This window comes from Pelophylax lessonae, assembly GCF_965119305.1.
Source record: "Pelophylax lessonae genome assembly, chromosome: 5".
Classification (NCBI taxonomy): Eukaryota; Metazoa; Chordata; class Amphibia; order Anura; family Ranidae; genus Pelophylax; species Pelophylax lessonae.
Genome location: NC_138772.1, coordinates 312,464,118 through 312,485,381, shown reverse-complemented (window position 1 = coordinate 312,485,381; position 21,264 = coordinate 312,464,118). Strand labels below are relative to the sequence as shown.

The following is a 21,264-nucleotide window of genomic DNA, read 5'->3' as shown; positions in this document are numbered from 1 at the left end:
GAAACACGATGGTTTTGTTTGCTGTGCAGTATTTAATATACCACCAATTAATTATATTTCTTAATTAGTGGCTTCTCTTACACAAGAGGAATATATTTTCTTGCTCATCTTATGTCTATAAAATAATCTGATACATAGATGATTCTGCAGTGTGCTGTTTGTTCTGGGGATTTTCATGCAAATCCCTGATCTTAAAATAAACTTACATTAGATATAAAGGATATAAAGGATCCTTTCATTTTTTTTTTTTTTTTACAAACTAGCCAATGTTGCCAATATATAAAATTCAGTGACAAGCTTTTTTTGCAAATTACAATATAGTTTGTATACCAGCATTGACACCCACCAGCTTTGTGGACTGATATCCCTTTCAGTAAGAGGGTAGCAAGCAAGTGGTCCTCTGCCATTCTACCAGCTTACATGCACTTCAGCAGGAGGGTACATTTAAAGTGGGGGCAAACTCCCATGTATGATGTTTACCTATAGGTAAGCTTGTAATAAGGCTTACTTATAGGTACGGTAAATATCTTCTAAACATGCACAGTTTAGGAGATATTTACTTTAGATGAAGCCGGTGACCTCACCGATGCATGCATACCCATGACGTTCTGCCAGAGCTTTGGCGTAAACAGAAACTCTCACGCATGCGAGGGAGTGACGTTATCACTGGCTTGGCCATTCATATCGCCAAAGCCAGTGAACCCAGAAAGAAGACTGGTTGAGGATGTAAGTGCCTTCAGCGGTGACAGTGTGCTGCTGGAGGGCTTCATTTTCAGGTAAGGCGGCACAGTGGTGTAGTGGTTAGCACTTTCACCTAGCAGCAAGCGGGTCGCTGGTTTGAATCCCAACCACGACTCTATCTGCCTGGAATTTGCATGTTCTCCCTGTGCCTGCGTGGGTTTCCTCCGGGTACCCCGGTTTCCTCCCACACTCCAAAGACATGCTGGTAGGTTAATTGGAAACTGTATAAAAATTGGCCCTACTATGTATGTATGATTGTGAGTTAGGGACCTTAGATTGTACGCTCCTTGAGGGCAGGGATTGATGTGAATGTGAAATGTATATGTAAAGAGCTGCGTAAATTGACAGCGCTATATAAGAACCTGAGATAAATAAATAAATAATGTGCTAGAATACAATGCATACTAACATATTATGACTTAAACTGCCTAGGGCGCATTTTTTTTATGCCGTTTACTGCCGCTTTAGGAAGGGTCCCCAAAACTAGCAACATTCTTTTAAAAGGAACTGATACCTGATCATACATTTGACCTTTTGACAAGAATGTGTTTACCCTAATGGCAAGTTGGACAGTGCTTAGAGCAGGGGTGTCCAAACATTTTTCAAAGAGGGCCAGATTTGATGAAGTGAACATGCGTGAGGGCTGACCATTTTACCTGACATTCTTTGGACCATTCAAATTAAATACAAACTAACTATTTTAAGAAGTTTATTGCAAACGGCATACTTTTGCTTTCATCACATGGATGACAAATCTAAACGAATGTTAAATCGCTCTGCCTTTCGTATCTGAAGGCCAGATGAAAAAAAAATCCAGGAAGCTCAAATATATGTCAGGAACATTGTAAAGTACATTACATATTATTGGTAATAAAGGTTGTCTGTCAACTTTTAAGTTAAAAAAAAAAATATGAACAGGAACAGAACACATATAAGTACACATATATGTATACATGTTGTGTTCAAATATATTGATAACTGATTTAGACCAACTGACGTTAACTGAGATTTTACAATGTATTCATCTCAATCCGGAGCATGCGTGCTCCCTAATCAGTCACACAAGGGTTAACCACATATAAGCGCTATATGAACCCACCGATGATGATTAATGATGGCAGCAAAAAAAGTCATGAATGATGCCAATGTATTTTTCCAAATTACCTGTGGGGCCGTATTAAAGCAGCCCGGGGGGCGCATTCGGCCCGCGGGCCGGACTTTGGACATGCCTGGCTTAGAGCAACAGGGTTAGAGAGAAGAGCTCCAAGCTCCAAAATCTACAAATTACATTAACCTTTTCCTTATTTTGTTTTTCATCCTGTCGAGTTCGGAGTATTTTGGCTTAGTTCATCAAGAGAACATTAGGGAAAGGGGTCTTCAGGAAACCTAAAACTGTCTTTACACTTTCTTATTTGGTGGTTTAGAGGGCTGAAAAATAATCTTGAATATCATGCAGACAGCAGGGTGCTTTTATTAAAACATTGTAGTTCTAGTTGCGATTAGAAAAAAGTGGCATGATGCAAGAGGTGTAGCTTGTCTAATACAGTATCATTATACATGAGGGTGAGGTGTGCATTGGCCACCACCATGTGTTCATGGTGGATCGATACTGACTTCTTTGTAAACATAATACACTGTCTGACCCTTGAAATTATGTCAGCTGACTTAGAAGGGTCAATAGGGCATCAGGCAGTTGACAGTCTGTTCAAGATCTAGTTTTATTTCTCAGCACCTCACTTTATCCTTAGAAAAAAATAAAATACTTTGCACCTAAAACACCACACATCCTCACCCCAAGTACACCACAGCCTCCTGCTGTATCCCCATATAGATCATAGGTATAGTCCTTTGGCGTTGTTTGATAAATCAAATTCCTGTGAGAAAGGAGGGAAGGAGGGAAGGAGGGAAGGAGGGAAGGAGGGAAGGAGGGAAGGAGGGAAGGAGGGAAGGAGGGAAGGGGGGGGGGGGGGTGTAGATGTGCTGTGTATGTCGGTGAAAATAGAAGGAGTAGACAGCACCAGTGAGACCTTCTAAAGTAGGAGGTAAAAGAACGCTCTGTGCAATATTGTTGCATGGAGCAGTTAAGCATAACTTTTTTTTTATTTTTAGACAAAAAGATTTTAATATGTTCTCAGCTGCCCCACGTGACACTCATGAAATCATGTGGGGTGGCTAAATGTTAGTGATTGATAGTGGAGTACATTCTTATAACTCCCCTGTTTATCAGGACCAATGCACAGGCAGTCAGGTGACTGAGAATATTGGGGCGAAGCAATCTGCGCTATTGAGTGCATTTGTTGCTCACACAACATGAAAGTAATTGGCAGTTTTGGACCTTATAGTAGAACTTGCAAGGCCACTCATTTTTACAACCTAGACATGTATTAGCAAAACTGTACATATCGCAACTACTTTGTGCATCCAGGTGAAGTATACCTTGGTTTTTTTTCAGGACAAATTGGGCTTTTATTTGGTAGTAAATGGCCATAGATATCTCCTGATTTTTTTTTTATTATTATTATTATCAAAGAAAAACTGGTCCAAAATAGTAAAAAAAAAAATGTTTTTTTTTAAATTTAGCTGTATATTTCTTGTTACTACCATAAGCTACCACCAAAAAACAACTCAAAATAAATTCTCCTGCTTCAGGCCCCGTTCACACTGGGGCGATCCGACTTGCCAGGGCGACCTCATAGGTCACGGCGTGCAGCTCGCACCACGACCTCGGAGCGGCCGGCTCGGACTTCATAACATTGAAGTCAATGCAGGTCACTCCAGGTCGCCCCAAAGAAGCTCCGGACCCTTTTTCTAAGTTGGAGCGACTTGTGTCGCTCCTATTAGAACGGGTCCACAGCTTCATTATGCCAGGCGACCTACGGCGACCTGTCAGGCGACCAGGTCGACCAGTGTGAACGGGGGGCTTAGGCGATCGCAGTAATACTACATATGTATATTTTATTTGTTGTTTGTACCTGTAGTGCAGCCCAGAAACAATAGTACGCATTTTTTATTTTTTTTTATCCAACCTAAAACACACTGACACTGATATTAATTAAAAAAAATGTTTTAAAAAAAAATCCTGCCTAAAATATACTGACCCTGACCCTAAACTTTGGCCCTTACTTGCCCCAAACACTAACCCTGGCACTGACCTAGGTCAAACCTTGATCTAGGTATTGTTTTCTTTATTTGTTCTTTATTTTTTTATTATTATTATTATTTTTTTTTTTAGACAGAGTTGTTTGTTTCTCTCTCTCTCTGCAAGGAGAGAGAGATACAATGTATACAAGGATTGATTACCCAATCAGAGGCTATCACAGCGATCAGGTGACCCAGAACCTTGATTTGTGGGCCACAATAATTAGTACGGGACCCAGGGCTCCTGCTAAGACCCCAGTCTCCGTGCTGGGAGCTCACTGTGCAGCCTGCTACCAGCACAAAGTCAGATACGCAGCTATATGGCCCCACAGATAAAAGTCCAGTCCGGTAAGGCCTCATATCTGTGTACTGTCGGCATCAAGGGGTTAAAATGCATACATGTGGCATTGTGGTTGTGAACAGGACACATAGAAAACAATTGTCCTTATGGTAACCTGCATTCTTTTAGTGTTTAAAAATGCAGGTCAAGGCAGTATGTGTGAACAGCGTCTACAAGTCTTGCTCTCTGTTTTGAAGCAGTGCCATTTCTCCAAAGATCTGAGAAGCCCCTAATACATAATATCTGGAGCACTTCAATCAGTAGGGAGTGTGAACTTTGCTAATTGGTGAAGCCTAGCAGAGAGACCACTGCTTCCGTACAGAATGCAAGGGTTGTTTTCTACAACATGCTGGCAGAGATAGTTTTTACTCATCCTGTTGTTGCATTTATTTTATTTTTTAAGAAAATAGACTGTAATATTATGAACACCTGGCACGCCCCCCATAGACGTCATTGGTGATGAAACGCGTAGGGAGTGGCATTACACATGTAGAGCTGCGAACGAACGAGCGGTGTTTGTTAGCCGACAGCATGCTTCAAAAAGTAATTGTAGCCATCTACTTTTTACAATAAACATCATATTGAGTTTGATGGACTTCACTACGAGAGCTTTTTTATTTATTTATTCTCAAGTCTATATGGGATCCTATACCTGTTATCAACTCTTCCACCTGTGATGATCATCCATGTCCATGCCTGCTCAAGCATATTTGACCATTATAATTTATGGTCCTGTTGATCTGGTAAGAGCCGGGTGTTGGTGGTGGCGATCCTTTTTCTGGTCTCTGATTGCACTGCACTTTTTATTGAAGATTTGATACATCACTGAATTGGACTTTTTTGCACAACTGTTTTACACTGAATTCAGTATTATTTGTTATTCACTATTCATATGTTGTTGTATTGATTTAATTTAGCGCACTTTAGTGCCCCCTAGCGCTGCTTTTCTATGTATTATTTGTTTTGATGTACCTGGAATGAATTTAGCTGATTCTGTTGTGTTTAACACATTTAATGCTCTTTATCTTTATCAATTGGGCTTTTTGAAAATTTAAGAAGATAATAGTTTTTTTTTTTATGTTGAGCTCAATGTACATGTTATTTTTCTCAATGTAATTATGTAATCATGAAGCTTGTTATTAATTGTAGTGTTTGTTTTGCTGTGCAATGATTTTGTTTCATCAGAAATAAATGTATATTTCTTCTGTCTGACAATGAATTGCTAATAACACATTTCAAAGCAATACGTGATAAGTACATATGATTAGTTCTTCTGAAAACTCACAATAGTCCTATGGAATTATAATCTATGTTGGGAAAAAGAATAATGTTGCCCAAGGCCACAGAACATAGAGGGATAGCAAAATGGGGGCATTGTCAGAAACTATTTTGTCTTACTGTAACTGTTGAATGCTGTGGCGTTGCATGTCCCTGTAGCACTGAGGAGCATACCTTAGTAAAAAGCAGTGGTCTATATGCACTGACAGGCAATGGTGGGCTATAATAACAAAAATACAAGACGCAGCAAATAACCCCAGAGTTTCCATATACTGTATATCTTGAATGTTCTTTTGAAAAGATCAACACGTTGTCTGTTCTTATAAATTCAACAGTGCAGAATATTCTGACAGTGTACTAGTTTAGTGAAAGTTTATAAAATAGGACAATGCAGTGTTTGCAATTGTAGCTTTCTAGGATATTGTACCTAATGTTTGGGGCTCATACGCACTTTTTTAATTTATGAATTTTTGTTTAGATGAATACCATTCCTTTGAGCGTAAAAAAGCAGATCTGTTGTGGACAAGCAACATAGGTTATAGCCTGGGGTGGTAGGGATACTTGGCAGCTAGAGGGCCTGCAGGCAATATTTAGTTTCGTTCCATGTTCAAACTGATAATTGCCTGCCTGCTTTCTGTTAAGTATGTCAGAGCAAGCAGCATTGTGGCCTCCGGAGCTCAACCTCTCCCCTGTATGTCCAAGGCAATGATGTTATACCTTGCTGTAAGGGCACCACATCTGAACTGAATGGCTTAAGAACCGGAGAGAAGAAATCACATTACACGATAAGACCTACCACGAAAATAAGCCCTACCGTGTCTTTTATTAATTAATATAATTAATATAAGACCCGGTCCTATTTTCTAGTTGTATAACTAGGTTGTGTATCTGCCTCCAGCCTATGATTGGACAGTGAAGTAAAGCAGAACACTGTTGAAGTCATCTTTTATAATAATTATGTTTAGGGATACAGAGTGTAATCAACTGCCAACATCCAAAATTCAACATAAATGCACAAAAGTGCAATATAGAACAACCCTCATGGACTTTCAGGCCAGAAAATTGTATATGAAGTAGGCTTCTTTAAAGGGCAACAACATCACTTTTATGGATACAAATATAAAAAAGGAAGAGGGACATAAAAGCCCTAATAATAAAATATACATATATAACAATTTTACAAATATTAGCATGTGTTCAAAACATCATATGACCAATACCCAAATAATATCAAATACACCCCAGGTACTGCCAGAGATATACTGTGGTCAGTCTACATGAGTTTCTTTGATGCATCCCAACATGTTTCAGAGTACTATTCCTTCTTCAGGGATGTACACTTGGTAATTTTCCCTTCTACAATACAAATGTAATCTAGGTGATCACCAAATATAATATAGCTAAACATATTAAAACAGTTTTCATATATCAAAGTACAATATAGGCTGTTTTAGGTACTTACAATAGTCAATGTACAATACATAAACAATCAAGTGGATCGATCAAAGGATCCCTGATGGATGGGGCTGGAGTGTAAACAGTAAAGGTTTACACTCCAGCCCATCAGGTATCCTTTGATTGATCCACTTGATTGTTTATGTATTGTACATTGACTATATTGTACTTTGATATATGAAAACTGTTTCAATATGTTTGGCTATATTATAATAATTGGTGACCACCTACAGTACATTTATAATATAGAAGTGAAAATGATCCAGTGTTTGCCCTGATGAATGGAAATAACTTCCAAAACATGTTGAGATGCATCAAAGAAACTCATGTAGACTGACCACAGTATATCTCTGACAGTACCTGTGGTGCATTTGATATAATTTGGGTATTGATCATATGATGTTTTGACCAGTGTACACACGCTAATATTTGTAAAATTGTTATGGGTGTCTGTTTTACTATTAGGGGTTTTATGTCCCTCTTCCTTTTTTATATTTTTATCAATAAATATGGCATTGTTGCCTTTTAAAGAAACCTACTTCATATACAATTTTGAGATGAAGTTATCTTTCTTCACTTTCCTACTGCCAGCATGTTCCTTGTCAGCACATTTGCACTGCAGCTCACCAGGTTGGCCTCTTGCATTGCCCCTACGTTTTCCAATCTGAATGCTACTCAGCAAGGAATGAAAAGAGATTTTTTTCAAAGTCAAAATCAGCTACTCTTTCTAGGAGCCTATAAAAATGCATATAATGATTTTTTTTTAATGAATATGTAGCTCCCTTAATCGGTATTGCTGTATATCTGCCTGGAGTTTTTTCCAGCATTAAGCATGTCTGCCGTACAGTAAATTAAGATATACGTTTAGCGTGCAAAAGCAGCTATATAGATGGTGCATTTGTTTATACTGTCCTACCCTTACTTCAATTAACTCATTGATTTTGCTGTAGATTGCAAATAATCTATAAAGGGATTAGTCTTCTCTCCCTACTTCAGTAAGCACTGATACAAGCCAATCTGTTTAGTTTTCTGCACTTTTTTTGTCAGGAAAATATTAAAAAAATGGCTCCGCAAAATTATAGTCTATCTAATCAGCAGGCAGAGTGTTCAGCTTTTTTGTGTTTGTGTTGTGCTTTTTTCTGTTTTATCTCCTTGGATTTTTTGTTTTTTAAAGCCTGTTCCTTCAGCTCTTAATAGCTACAGGAATCTTTTACCATATATTAAATGTTGTTTCATATCTATAAAAGGAGGAAAGTATGAACAGAGCAGTCAGGCCAGTAGCACATCAACACATATTAAGTATCATATGGCTTTGAATATTCCCAAAATTAAATATGTTTTAATTTTTATGAATATTGAGAGTGCTACATTGTTTCTTTATATATTGTTCCTTATAACACTGTCACTGGGGTTTGAGTTATGTAGCTGTTGAGTTGTGGACTACTGCTATAGCCTCCCACAAGGCCACTATGGGGCCTAGGGAAGAGGAGGGCCCAGTCAAGTTCAGAAGATATGAGCTGTCCCTTGTGGTTTGTCCACTACCAGCACCCACTGCTCCATTCTTTTCATGCAGCACACCACAGTCACCAGTGCTTTTGCTTCTCAAGTATTCTCACTGTCAGTGTATGGAAGGACTAAGAGATGTGAAATTATCTCTATTTTCTTCTCTAATTTGATTAGTCAGAACCAGCAAGTGCTGTGGGAAGAGGCAGTGCACAAAGCCATGATTGCCTCAAAGTTATTATTTACTTGTCGCCAATTGACAATAATTATGCTGGAGACAGTGGGGGGCCATGGGGGTTTGTGCACAATGCACATTAGCACCACCAATGAATCTGGGGGCTTTTAATCATTAACACTTCCACCGATTAGGCTGGGGAAGGGAGGGGGGGGGGGGATGCTATAATTAAACAGTGTAATTTTAACCCCCCTTCCCCTTTCTACAGCTACATTGTTGCAGTGTAATTATACCCTCCTTTCCCCAGCTTCATTGGTGATAGTGTTTGAGTAGAAGAAAAATCTATTAAAAAAAAAACTTTTAAATATTGTCTCCTCACTGCTCTTATTTTTGCTGCATACAGTTTCTAATAAATCTCAATGGATATACCTTTTTGAATCTTTTTGCCATCGATCACATTACTGCGAAATTCCCTTAAGTGTCTCTGTCTGTGCAGCTGGTGGACGTTAACTCTTTTAGAGCCAACAATGCTTTAATTCTATGGAGCCCATGGGCTGACATTACTGCTCTAAGGAATCAGCGGCATTGTTGACCCACCACAGACACAATTGTAAGAAAATTGCAGTCACGTGAGTACTTGGAAAAAGGAACTGTGTGCAGAAAATATAATGTCAATATTTCATTTGAGATTTATTAGAAACTGTGCGCAGCAAATATAATATCAGTAGGCAAGCAATGTTTTTGGATGTGGTACAATTGCTTTTTTAAATTTAGCTGGGGGAGGGGCCCCATAAACATTTTGATTTGGGGCCCTGTGATTTCGAGCCAAAGGGTAAGTTCACCTTTACAGAACATCTGTAAGGTGAACTTACACTGGACCCCCTCCCCATCCCTCTGGTCCCACTGTACCAAGTCCTGCAATCTCCCTCCATCAGGCACTGGGACGTCGCTTTACCAGTTCGAGGATTTGAAATCCTCCTGGCTTTCTCTCCTCTCCTCCAGCACTGACAAGACAGGCTAGGCAGATTCTGATTGGTCAGCGCCGTCCATATCTATACATGCTGGGAGGTACAGATAGGACATTTATGCCACAGGGATTTTAAATCCGTTAACAGGTTAAGCCGCGACCCGGCGTCTGACAGCAGGTGATCGCGGGACTCCAGTACAGCTGGACCAGGGGGGATGGGGAGGGGGAGCAGTGTAAATTTACCTAACAGATTTTCTGTAAAGGTTAACTTACCCTTTAAGATCCTGTCAGTAAATGCTTACTTTTCACTAGTAATATGCGGTCAGAGGATGTTTCAGTTTCCCAGTGGCCTCTATAGGGTTAAAATGATGGGCAGACTACTAATTTTGCATTATGGCCCATATTATTACCCTTTTTTCAATTTTATCAGCCACTGTACCTAACATCAGTCTGAGATAAAATTGTATTTTTGCTTCTCTGGACATACAGTACATTACTTCTGAAGTGCATGGACCCAGATAGCAAGAAATTGAGGTGAAAGTTTGAAAATGACTTGCTAAGCTTGCTAGACTTGCCAGGCTTCACAAGTTTGCTGCACAATTGCAACAAGTCTGCATTGCATGACTCCAGATCAACTTTCTTTGCAAACATTCTGCAAGTATGATGCCAGTTCTGGTTCAGTTATGTAGTGCAATAGTCATCCCACCACAGGGGTCACTGTGACTTGCAGAGCTCTTGCTGTAGACTCACCAATGCAACTTTTCTCTTACTAGAGACTTGCCACTCAAATTTGCTACAAATTGGAAAAGTGTCAACTAGAACCTGTGCTTCAAGTGCTCTGCAAATGTTAAACTTTCCTGTGAAAATGTGCAGCCAGTTAACAAGACATACAATTCAACACTGCCACACATGTGTGGCAAGTTATCCTTGCTGTCTTGGGAGGGGGTGATTGACTAAAGAAGTAAAACAATTGTACATTTAGAAGAATAACTGTTCACGTAGGTTTCAGTTCCAATTTTATGCAAACTAAAATCCTCTTTGTTTAATTTCCTTTGTGCATTTGTGGCTATTCCAAATGAATACAATGTCATATCTACTAAGCTAGGATAATATTTAGCGTTCTGAGAGAACATTCTATATTCCTTAAAGCGGAGTTCCAGCCACAAAATCGACATAGTCGATTTTGGGCCATCCGCTTGCTATAGCTCACCTGAAAAAGAAATGGATAATTACGATTTTTTTTTTACTTACCTTGTAATTGCAGAAAAACATACTCACCTTTTTTCCACTTCCTCCCTCGGTGGCCGCGGCCCGCGCCGTCACTTCCACTTTGTAATGATTGCTGGGAGCTGAACATCATCGCTCCCAGGAATCAATGCGCCTGCCCCCCGGCCCTGATGTCAGTTCCGGTTCAGGCACGTCATACCTTGCTAAACAGCTTCTGGGCATGCCCAGAAGCTGTGCAGGGATGACGCTGAGGCACCGGAAGTGACGGCGGGGCTGGTGCAGTGCATCGTGGGACCGAAGAGGACGGAAGAAGACGCAGAAGAGGATCGCGCTGGCTTCAAGCTGCCCACACCTGAGATGGCAGCGCTGGAGAAGAAATTTTAAAAGTAAGTATTTCTTCTGAAAGGTAAGTGCGAACCGGGACAGATCAGAGGCTAGCCGTTGTGGAATGTACTAGCCCTGACTTTCCCGGGGTATGTATGTTGACGTTTTTTTTTTGTGGCTGGAACTCCGCTTTAATGCCGACCATAAATGGTATGAATTTCTCGAGTTGCAGGAAAGAAATTTGCATTAATTCCCCTATCAACACAGACAGTGCATACAAGGGAATCAGCAATTGCCTTCTCCCGGGGGGTGGGGAGGTGGATGGCCAGAAGCCGGGCAGGAGAAGACAGTGATTTTTGCTAGCCACTGACAATAATCGCAAGAGAATCCGACAGGCTAGTTGAACTAAAGTTGATAGATTGACCATCTTTGTACATTCAGCCTGCCCATTAACGATTGGAATCTTGGCTGGTTCAGTAGGATTCAAACCGTGTATGGCTGGTCTGAGTGAATGGACCACAGAAAGCTCGGGCATGTTCCAACAGTGTGCAGACCTCACCTTGGTTTCCATTTTTCTGTTGAAAACAGGGACCCCATCACTCAAATAAAATCCCCATCATTCAGATCCCCTGATTGAGAGTCTCTTAATAAATAAGAAAATCTAGAATAGGTTTTAGATTACAATCACATAAGTAAAGCAGTATATATTGGAAAACATAAGCAAAGTGGGGGTTTTTATTTTATTCCTTGGCAAAGTTTGAATACGTTCTAAAACATTCATTGCCTTCCACAGAGGCATGTTTGAATTACTTTTAACAAGCCTATGAATAAATATTGTTGGTGTTACAAATTTGAATTTAACAATAAGCGGCACATCATGTGCCAGTGGTCACGAAAATGAACAGGCACACAAGTTAGTTGTCACTCAAGACCAGCTATTTATTTCTTGTTTTTATTTTTACACAGCTCAGTACCCTTTCAATAATCCTCATGATACAGAGGTTCTGTCTTTCTTTTTCTTTTTTAGACTTTCTAAAGAACTAGTTTCACATTACTGAGACTGTCTTGCAAAAGACTCATCTCTTATTTGAGAAAAGCCTAAAAAACCACCGGACCAAAGATGTTGTGATGAATTATGTGACCAGGTAGTCAAAACAGCTCATCCACATCACTTGTCAGATTCCATTTTACGTCTTTCAGTTTCTATATCTCTTTTTGTCCTCCACTAGGATTGTAATGGGCTGGTACCCCAGCCAATATGTCAATACATGCTTCGCTACACACACAGAAAAGAAGACTGCTTTTGTTTGGACCCTGGATGACTGGACGGTTTTATGCATCAGCAAGCAGAGGCTTCCCTCACAGTAGGAGCTGTGCAGTAATTGCCAGAACAAATTATACCGGGGCAGTCTGTTCTTTCTCCTTTAGTAAAGCAAGTAAAGAATGTGTGGATCTTAAAGACAACACCGATGTTGACTGCTTACAATGCAGCGTAGAAATAGATTTGATACAGTTAGAAAAGGATCAGGCTAGGAACAACAGTTTTAGGATACGCCGTTTTCATGGATGCTAAAATGCTTTTATCTTGCAATGTTTTGTAGACTGACAATGCACAAAAACAATTTACGTCTTCCGATGTTGTGACATCAATTTCAAGACCTTGTTCATTGTTTAATCCAAGCTACACATACTAAGCGTAAACTAATCAAATTCAAGGGTGGTGGTGGTCTTTGTACATCTGAGGCAGAAGAGCCTCTACTACAACTGAGCGTGACTCAATTTAAGCCTTATGTGAGGTGTTTTCTTCACGGAACAACTTAAGTGGCTGAACCTAATTAAAACTGTAAGCTAACCTTCATGAACGTTGTAATCCATGTTTGATTCAACTTAACATGTTTTAGAATTATTCATTATTTTCTCCATTCATTATAAAGAGATACATTACGTGGTTAATGAAGTGTATGTGCAACCAAATATTTTTTGTGTTATTTAGATATGGTAGGAAAACATTGTCAGCGCGCCGCGACCTCGGAGCGGCCGCCACGGACTTCATAACATTGAAGTCTATGGCGGTCGCCTCCTGGCCGCCCCAAAGAAGCTCCGGACCCTTTTTCTAAGTCGGAGCGACTTGTGTCGCTACTATTAGAATGGGTCCGCAGCTTCCCTATGGGAGGCGACCTACGGCGACCTGTGAGGCGACCAGGTCGCCTCACAGGTCGCCTTAGTGTGAACTGGGACTAAAATGTTTGCTGTTGATGTCCCAGTGAGGAGATTTCTGTCCCAGAGATGCAGAAAGAAGTAAAAGGAATCTCTAAAAAGTGCAGGGAATTATTTTCTGAAGGCAGTTGTCACTAAAACCGGTGACCCTCGCTAGAAAATTTTTATGCTCACGTCTTGTTCTGGTGACAACTCTAGAATTTGGGATTTCTCTTCAGGCTCTCTATCATAATAGTGGTCATTGAGACAAATTTACAGAGAATGAATCTCCCTTGGAGGAACACAGACAGCAATGAAAATGTGATAGGTGTTCTAACCCTTTCATACTCTATCCAAAAACTAAAAAGTTTAGACTATACAGTATTTCCAGAAAACAAGGCAAGCATCCGATGTGCTAATATTCCAGTTATTATTATGCTAAAATCAGATTCAGTTCCCTCAGTATGCCTTAGTATGCCTTAGGGCTCTTTCACACGGTCCGCCTCCGTAGGCGGATCGGTGCTGCTCAGCAGGGATCGATCCGCCGATCCCCGATGAGCCGGCGGATGACAGCTCCGTCTCCGCTTGCAGTGCGGAGAGGGAGGTGTTACAGTCCCTGCTGCTCTCTATGGGGGATCGGATGAGAGCGGACCGCTGAACGGATGGAAAAATAGGGTTTCCATCCCTCCAGATTTCATGGACAGGATCGGATACGGATGGCAGCAGGTGTCAGCGGAGGTGTCTCCGCTGACACCCGCTGCCCCATAGAGCTGCATGAAGGATCCGATCAGATCCGCCTGTCAGTTTTTTAGGCAGATCTGAACGCCCGTGTGAAAGAGCCCTTAATCTAAATTTTTCATCATCCATTACAGCTGGAATCCAACGATCACACCAAAGGGTAGTTGATGGTGTACTTCCTGAAATCTGTGCAATGCTACCCCTCTGGTATTGAATGGTTTTCTAACTACACTGTCTCCCTTCATAATGTAATGTGCTGCCCAAACTGTTGGTGCTGTATAAATCCTGTATAATAATAATAAAATATTAATGTAACTTCTTCTCTCAGCTACCTTTTATCATTGACTTCATTTAAAAGAGAAGTATGTTTTTTTTTTTTAACCTCTTTACAACCGCCTGCCGCAGATGTACTGCGGCAGGCAACAGCTCCTGTGCAAACTACTGTAACTGTACCGCGGTTGCGAGCAGGAGGCTGGGGAAGCTCCGATTGCCGCCTGACACCCGCGATAATTCCCTGCTGAGCGAGAAGGATGGGCAGCTGTTGTAAACACAGCTGACCGTTCTTCTCACTGGAATGGTCATAGAGCCCCTGTGATCCTTCTATATAGGATCACAGGTCTCTATGGTTGTTTCACAAGCCATGCCCCCCCACAGTTAGAATCACTTCCCTAGGTTCACATTTAACCCCTTGATCACCCACAATGTTAACCCCTTCCCTGCCAGTGTCATTATTACAGTAACAGTGTATATTTTTAGCACTGATTACTGTAGTAATGTCACTGGTCCCCCCAAAAGTGTCAAAAATGTCAGTCAAGGGTCCGATCTGTCCGCCACAATGTCGCAGTCCTGCAAAAAATTGCAGATCACCACCATTACTAGTAAAAAAAAAAAACAATAAAAACTACATAAATCTTTCCCTTAGTTAGTAGACCCAATAACTTTTGCGCAAACCAATCAAAATACGCTTATTGCTATTTTTTTTGTTTACCAAAAATATGTAGCAGAAAACAAATTGGCCTAAAATTTAAAAAAAATTTTGATTTTAACATTTTTTTTTTTTGGGGGAATGTTATATAGCAGAATGTGAAAAATATTGTTTTTTTTCCAGAATTGTCGCTCTTTTTTTGTGTTATGCGCAAAAAATAAAAATCACACAGGTGATCAAATACCACCAAAAGAAAGCTCTATTTGTGGGAAAAAAAAGGACGTAAACTTCATTTGGGTACATCTGTCCCCCCTGGCTCTAACAATGAGAACAGAGCGATCAAACACCACTGAACCGACTGCCAGTCTAGGCATGTGGGCGGATTCTGACTTCATTGTTGCGATCTTGCCCGAGACTGGACCGGCTCTGTGACATCAGCCAACAGCAGGTTTCCGCCTGCTGTCTGCTGAAAATGGGTCAAAGGGTGCTGAACTGCACTCCTGTTATCCATAAGAAAAGTACAGCCAAACAAGCTTTGGCTGTACTTCTCCTTTAACTGTCAAGGCAGATTTTATTATTGCTGGTAAATGTGGAAACATGTTTAGAATTTTTTTCCTTTTTGAATTCAGACAACTTGTTAGTCCTACAGCGTGGTGCTGATGGTGGTGGAGGAAGGGGGGGGTGATGGATCTTTACAGTTCTTGCCCCAGGGGAACATACAATCGAATGTCAATGTTGTATCTACAAGTGGAATTAATAGATTTTAGGTCCCATTTTTATGGAATGGTAAAAGTTACTTACTTGAAAGTTTCTGCACTGGGAAACAGAAAGTAAGCACCCATGCCAACCTAGGAAATATTAGAACCTCAGCTGAGACCGAATTCTGAATCCCAGTGGTTCAATCTCCAGGAATAGTCTCTTCTTTATCAAAGATGCACACATTAAAAGAAATTCAGTTACTGCAATAACCCACAATTATCCAACTGAATTCAGATGCTTAGCACTGTAGTAATGACTTTTCATGCAATTTCCCTCATTACATTACTTAAATTAAAAATTACTAAGAGAAGAGAAGTCACTAGTGTTACATTTATTACACGCTATAGAATCTAATGCTGCAGTGCCACAAGTGGTAATGAGTAAAAAGCCCATACAAGAATCTTAATAAGATGTTTCAGTTATTTTTAAATGTAATGCTGATCTATAGTGTGTGTGATTTAGACGTATGGGTTAGGGGTATAGCCTATGGTTTCCTCTTTGTCCAACATTTGACTAATACACTAATACAAGCAGCATGCTGGTGGGCACTAGCGCAGAAAGTACCTACAAACCAGACCCATCAGTATATAGTCTCCTCCCAAATCTGAGGCTCATTGCATAGTTCAGACCAGTTGACTATGCCATGTTTACATGGATACAACAAACCATTTTTTCTACACTTCTCATAAAACATTTGGTGATTTATTGCCAAAAATGCTATCTAGGCACAAGGCACAAAACCACCACTCAAAGGTCTACCAAGATCACCCATATAATTCCAACACTCCTGAGTGCAAGATTCCCAGAGGCTCATTTTGTATGGTGACCTACTGTAAAAAAGAAAGAAGCAAGCATACATTTGGAAGCCACCCACTTTCCTGGTGTGCGCTTTCCTCTTGCTTATTTCACAATAAAGCACCATGTTGCATAAACAATAGCTATATTCGCTTTCACATTTTATATTATTTGTTGCATTTTATTGCTGTTGATCACTTTCAGCCTCTTTGCAGCCACTTTCTCTATGCATACACACTCTAGCAATGATTGCATGACATATCTAATGTTACAATATTAGACAATACATGTGTAATGTGTGTTGAGACAGCTTGTAATCTTTATCAGCAGCCTGCATGACAAGATGACAAAGCAAGAACAGAACTGAGGGTATACAGCATTTTCACCTTATAATAGAAAGTGCAAGGACATACATTTACTGTATGTCTGAATCACTAGGTATAATTTTAATGAAAGCCCAAGATTTAAAACATTTTGAAAACTACTTTTCCCTTTCCAAATCCCTCCTCCTTCCAAATCCCCCCCCCCTTTTGCAAGGTACCCTCCCACTAGTAAGGGCATGCCCCCACCTTTGCATGCCTGGATAAGGGTGTTTTATGATTTTTTGGGGGGAAACCTCATGTAGTGTTTTTTTTTTTTACCCTTATAGCACATTAAAAAAATCAGTGTGGGGTACCCATAAAGATTCATTAAATACCCTTATGTAGGTATGCAGTCTGGCTAGCAAGCACAGGAGGGGTTGGGTGATGAGCATGTGCTGAACCATGCCACCGTGCCACATGCCACTAGAATTTGAATGGTATAGTGCAAGGGGGATGGCAAAACCTCCCCCATTACAAGGCGCCTTGTCCCCATGTTGATGGGAACAAGGGCCTAATCCCCTCCATTTTAGTCAATGACATCACCTAGTATCCTCAACCCATTTGTTTGCAAACAAGCTGGTGGGGATTTATAATTTGAAGGTGGCAATGCTTGCTCTTCTAAATGACAGATCTTTGGCCGCTGTTAAAAAAAAATGTAAAAAAAAATAATTAAATGAGTACTTCCTACTGACCTGCAACTTCAACATGGAGAGTTAAGGCATCCCCAAAGCATGTTATTTAAAGGTTATGTATATTTTTAATGTTGCCCTTTAAGCCACATTAAAAGTCTCTCTTCTAGCAGTATTAATAAATATTTTTTTTGCATTGGTGCCTGTTCTGTGTGGCAATGTCCTGCTACCTGTTCCCTTTTTTCATATATCAGTCCAGCCCCATCAGTTTTAAACAGTACCCATCAATGCAGCTTATAAGTGTCTCCTATCAGTGCTCTTTAGTGCTACCTATCAGTGCCCATCAGTGCCACCTCACCAGTGTAGCCTTGTCAGTGCCTCTTCATCAGTGCACATCAGTACATCCTCACCAGTGCCCATCAGTGCAGCTTCACCAGTGCCCTTCAGTGCAAGTTTATCAGTGCAGATCAGTGCAGCCTCTTCAGTGCCCATTAGGGCAGTCTCATCAGCGCACATCAGCAATGAAGAAAAATTCCTTATTTGCAAAATTGTATAACAGAAACTAAGAAAAAAACTTTTTTTTTTTTCAAAATCTTTTTTTTTTTTTTTCGTTTGTTTAGCAAAAAATAAAAACCCAGTGGTGATTAAATACCACTAAAAGAAAGTTATATCTGTCTCAAAAAAACAATAAAAATTTTATTTGGGTAAAGTTTAAATACCGCACAATTGCCATTCAAAGGGTGACAGAACTGAAAGCTGAAAACTGGCCTGGGCAGGAAGGGAGTGAAAAGTGCCCAGTACTGAAGTGGTTAAATGCCATAATCAAATATGGTTTTACTGTCCAAAATTGCTCCTTCTGCCCAAGTTTCCTGATACTTCCAGCGTGCACTCCACACACCAGAAGTGACGCCAATCAGATGTGACGTCATGGTCAGTAGCCCTGATAAACGTATTTTATTTTTTATATAGATTTCTTGTTGCATTTTTTTCTTTAATTTTTTTTTTTGTTAAAATTGGGATAGGATAATACTAGCTGTACATGTATTTAATATAATATTAATATTTTAATTAAAGGTACAAAGGAAACCATTTTCAGGGGTAGTACTGTGATCTCTGTTAGCTGTAATAAATACTTAGAAGTATTACACCCAAAACTTAACATGCATACACTTAGGTGTACGTTTAGTAACCGGTGTTAAATGGGTGTTAAGTGGTGTTAGGCTTTATCACAGAGAATCAAGGTGATAATTTCCTAAGACGTGTTTAGTAACCCGTGTTAACTAAGGTAGGAACCAAATATCACATCTCTTCACCTTACGGTGTTGTCTCTGTGATAACTACAGTGTTAGTATAGGAATGTACCTGTTTAGTAACCCGTGTTAGCTCAGAAGAGTCTTAAAACCAGTGTAAACTTGGTGTTAAACCTCCTGAATTTAACACCTAGTCAGACCAGGTGTTAAGGCCTTTTTTTCAGTGTAGAAGAGGAATTTTACTTCTCATTGTGGTCAGTAAGTGCTTCAGGACAACATTATTGTAGACTGCAGGGTATGTGTTCATCTAGAACCCTGTGTCTGCAGCACTCACATATCATACATATATAATGACAGAGCAGAGGGGACATCTGTGCTGAGAAAGGAGAGCAGTAGACCTCAATGACAGAGAGGTGCATATTTCTTACTGCATGAGACCACTATCTTAAGCCAGTCATACATGGATGGAAATTTTGCTGGTTCAGCACGGACCAACTGAAATTCCATCAATGTATGGGCAGGCTGGTTGTACAGAAGTTGAGTGGTAGATGGACTTCTGTACAACCAGCCTGTCGGGGTTTTCCCCAATCAATTAGTGCTGCCAGCTATAGCCTGCAGTAGTGATCAGTATTCTGACAGAGGGGAAGTATCCCTGTGGTCAGAACACAATAGCTCAGTGGAAATGATTCCCCTGTCCACATAAATGGAATGTGTGAATGGGTGAATCAAGTCCCGTGAGCGAGCGGGAGCGGGAGCGCGCCTCCAGCGGCGCGCGCTCGCTCCCTAGACCCTCACAGGCTAGCGACGTAGTACTATGTCACTTTGCCTGTGAGGGTCTGACCGCCGCAGTAAATAGTCGTGCGGCGGTCGGCAAGTGGTTAAGCCAGTCATACATGGACGGAAATTTGGCTGGTTCAGCACGGACCAACTGAAATTCCATCAATGTATGGGCAGGCTGGTTGTACAGAAGTTGAGTGGTAGATGGACTTCTGTACAACCATCCTGTCGGGGGTTTTCCCCAATCAATTAGTGCTGCCAGCTATAGCCTGCAGTACTGATCAGTATTCTGACAGAGGGGAAGTATCCCTGTGGTCAGAACACAATAGCTCAGTGGAAATGATTCCCCTGTCCACATAAATGGAATGTGTGAATGTGTGAATGGGTGAATCAAGTCATTTTTTTGTTTAACTCGGTGGTTGAAAAAAAAAAACATATATTAATGTATGCCTTAGCATGTCTGATGCTTGGCAGCTGACACGTAGGATTGATATGTACTTTAACCACTTAACGACCGGCGCACGACGATCTACGTCGGCACTCAGCCCCGGCCAGGCAAACTGACGTAGGCCTACGTCAGCACTTTTTGCCGGCCCTGTGCGCGCTCCCGCGCCCCGCCGCCGCCGCCGATGACTCGATTGGGTTCAGAACCGATCAGTCATCAGGTCCAGGCCAATCATTTTTGGTCTGGACCTGTTGATCGGTCCTGCCCAATCAGATCATCCTCTAAGCCTGTGAAATGTAAACACAGGCTTAGAGGAGATGTGCCCTCCCCCCACAACGGTCTTTTTGGATCCAGCGTGAGAGGAGAGCACATCTTACTGTGAGTAATTGCACCAAGCACACCCACACACAGTTAGATAGGCACATTTCACCCCCGATCGCCCCCCCAATTAACCCCTACAGCACCTGACACAACACACACTATATACAGCATATAGCATATTCCTATATACCTGTATAAGTGTGATTTGTGAACAGGTGTAGCCCTTGCGACCCCCCCTTTTCCACTCAAATTACCCCCCACCCCCCCCTAATAAAGATTTAACCCACTGATCCCCCCTGAACCCCCCCTGATCACCGCCGTTAACCCCTACACCCTCTGTCACATCAGCACTAATACAAACGCAATATACGGTGTTATTGTATTTTTGTATTAGTGTCATTGTGATCAGAATTAGCGCAGGCGACTAAGTTTCTGTCCCAAGAAGGTTTAGGGTCCCCGCCACCCGACCAATAAAGATTTAAGCCCCTGACCCCCCCCTGATCACCCCTACACCCCCTGCCATAACACACACCGTATACAGTATATAGCATTTTGCTATATACCCGTATAAGTGTGATTTGTGGTCAGGTCTAGCGCTTGCGACCCCCCCTTTTCCACTTGAATTACCCGCCACCCCCCCCCTAATAAAGATTTGAGCCCCTGATCCCCCCTGATCCCCTCCTGATCACCGCTAGTTAACCCCTACACCCTCTGTCACATCAGCACTAATACAAACGTAATATACTGTGTTTTTGTATTTTTGTATTAGTGTGATTGTGATCAGAATTAGCGCAGGCGACTAAGTTTGTGTCCCAAGCAGGTTTAGGGTCCCCCCCACCCGCCCAATAAAGATTTAATCCCCTGATCCCCCCCTGATCACCCCTACACCCCCTGCCACAACGCACACTGTATACAGTAT

At 41.1% G+C, this 21,264-nt stretch overlaps 1 protein-coding gene across 1 annotated transcript in view; it reads right to left on the bottom strand.

Moving 5' to 3' along the window:
• CDH20 (cadherin 20) overlaps positions 1-21,264 on the bottom strand; it is a 577,159-nt gene that overhangs the window by 140,119 nt on the left and 415,776 nt on the right. The window lies entirely within an intron of this gene.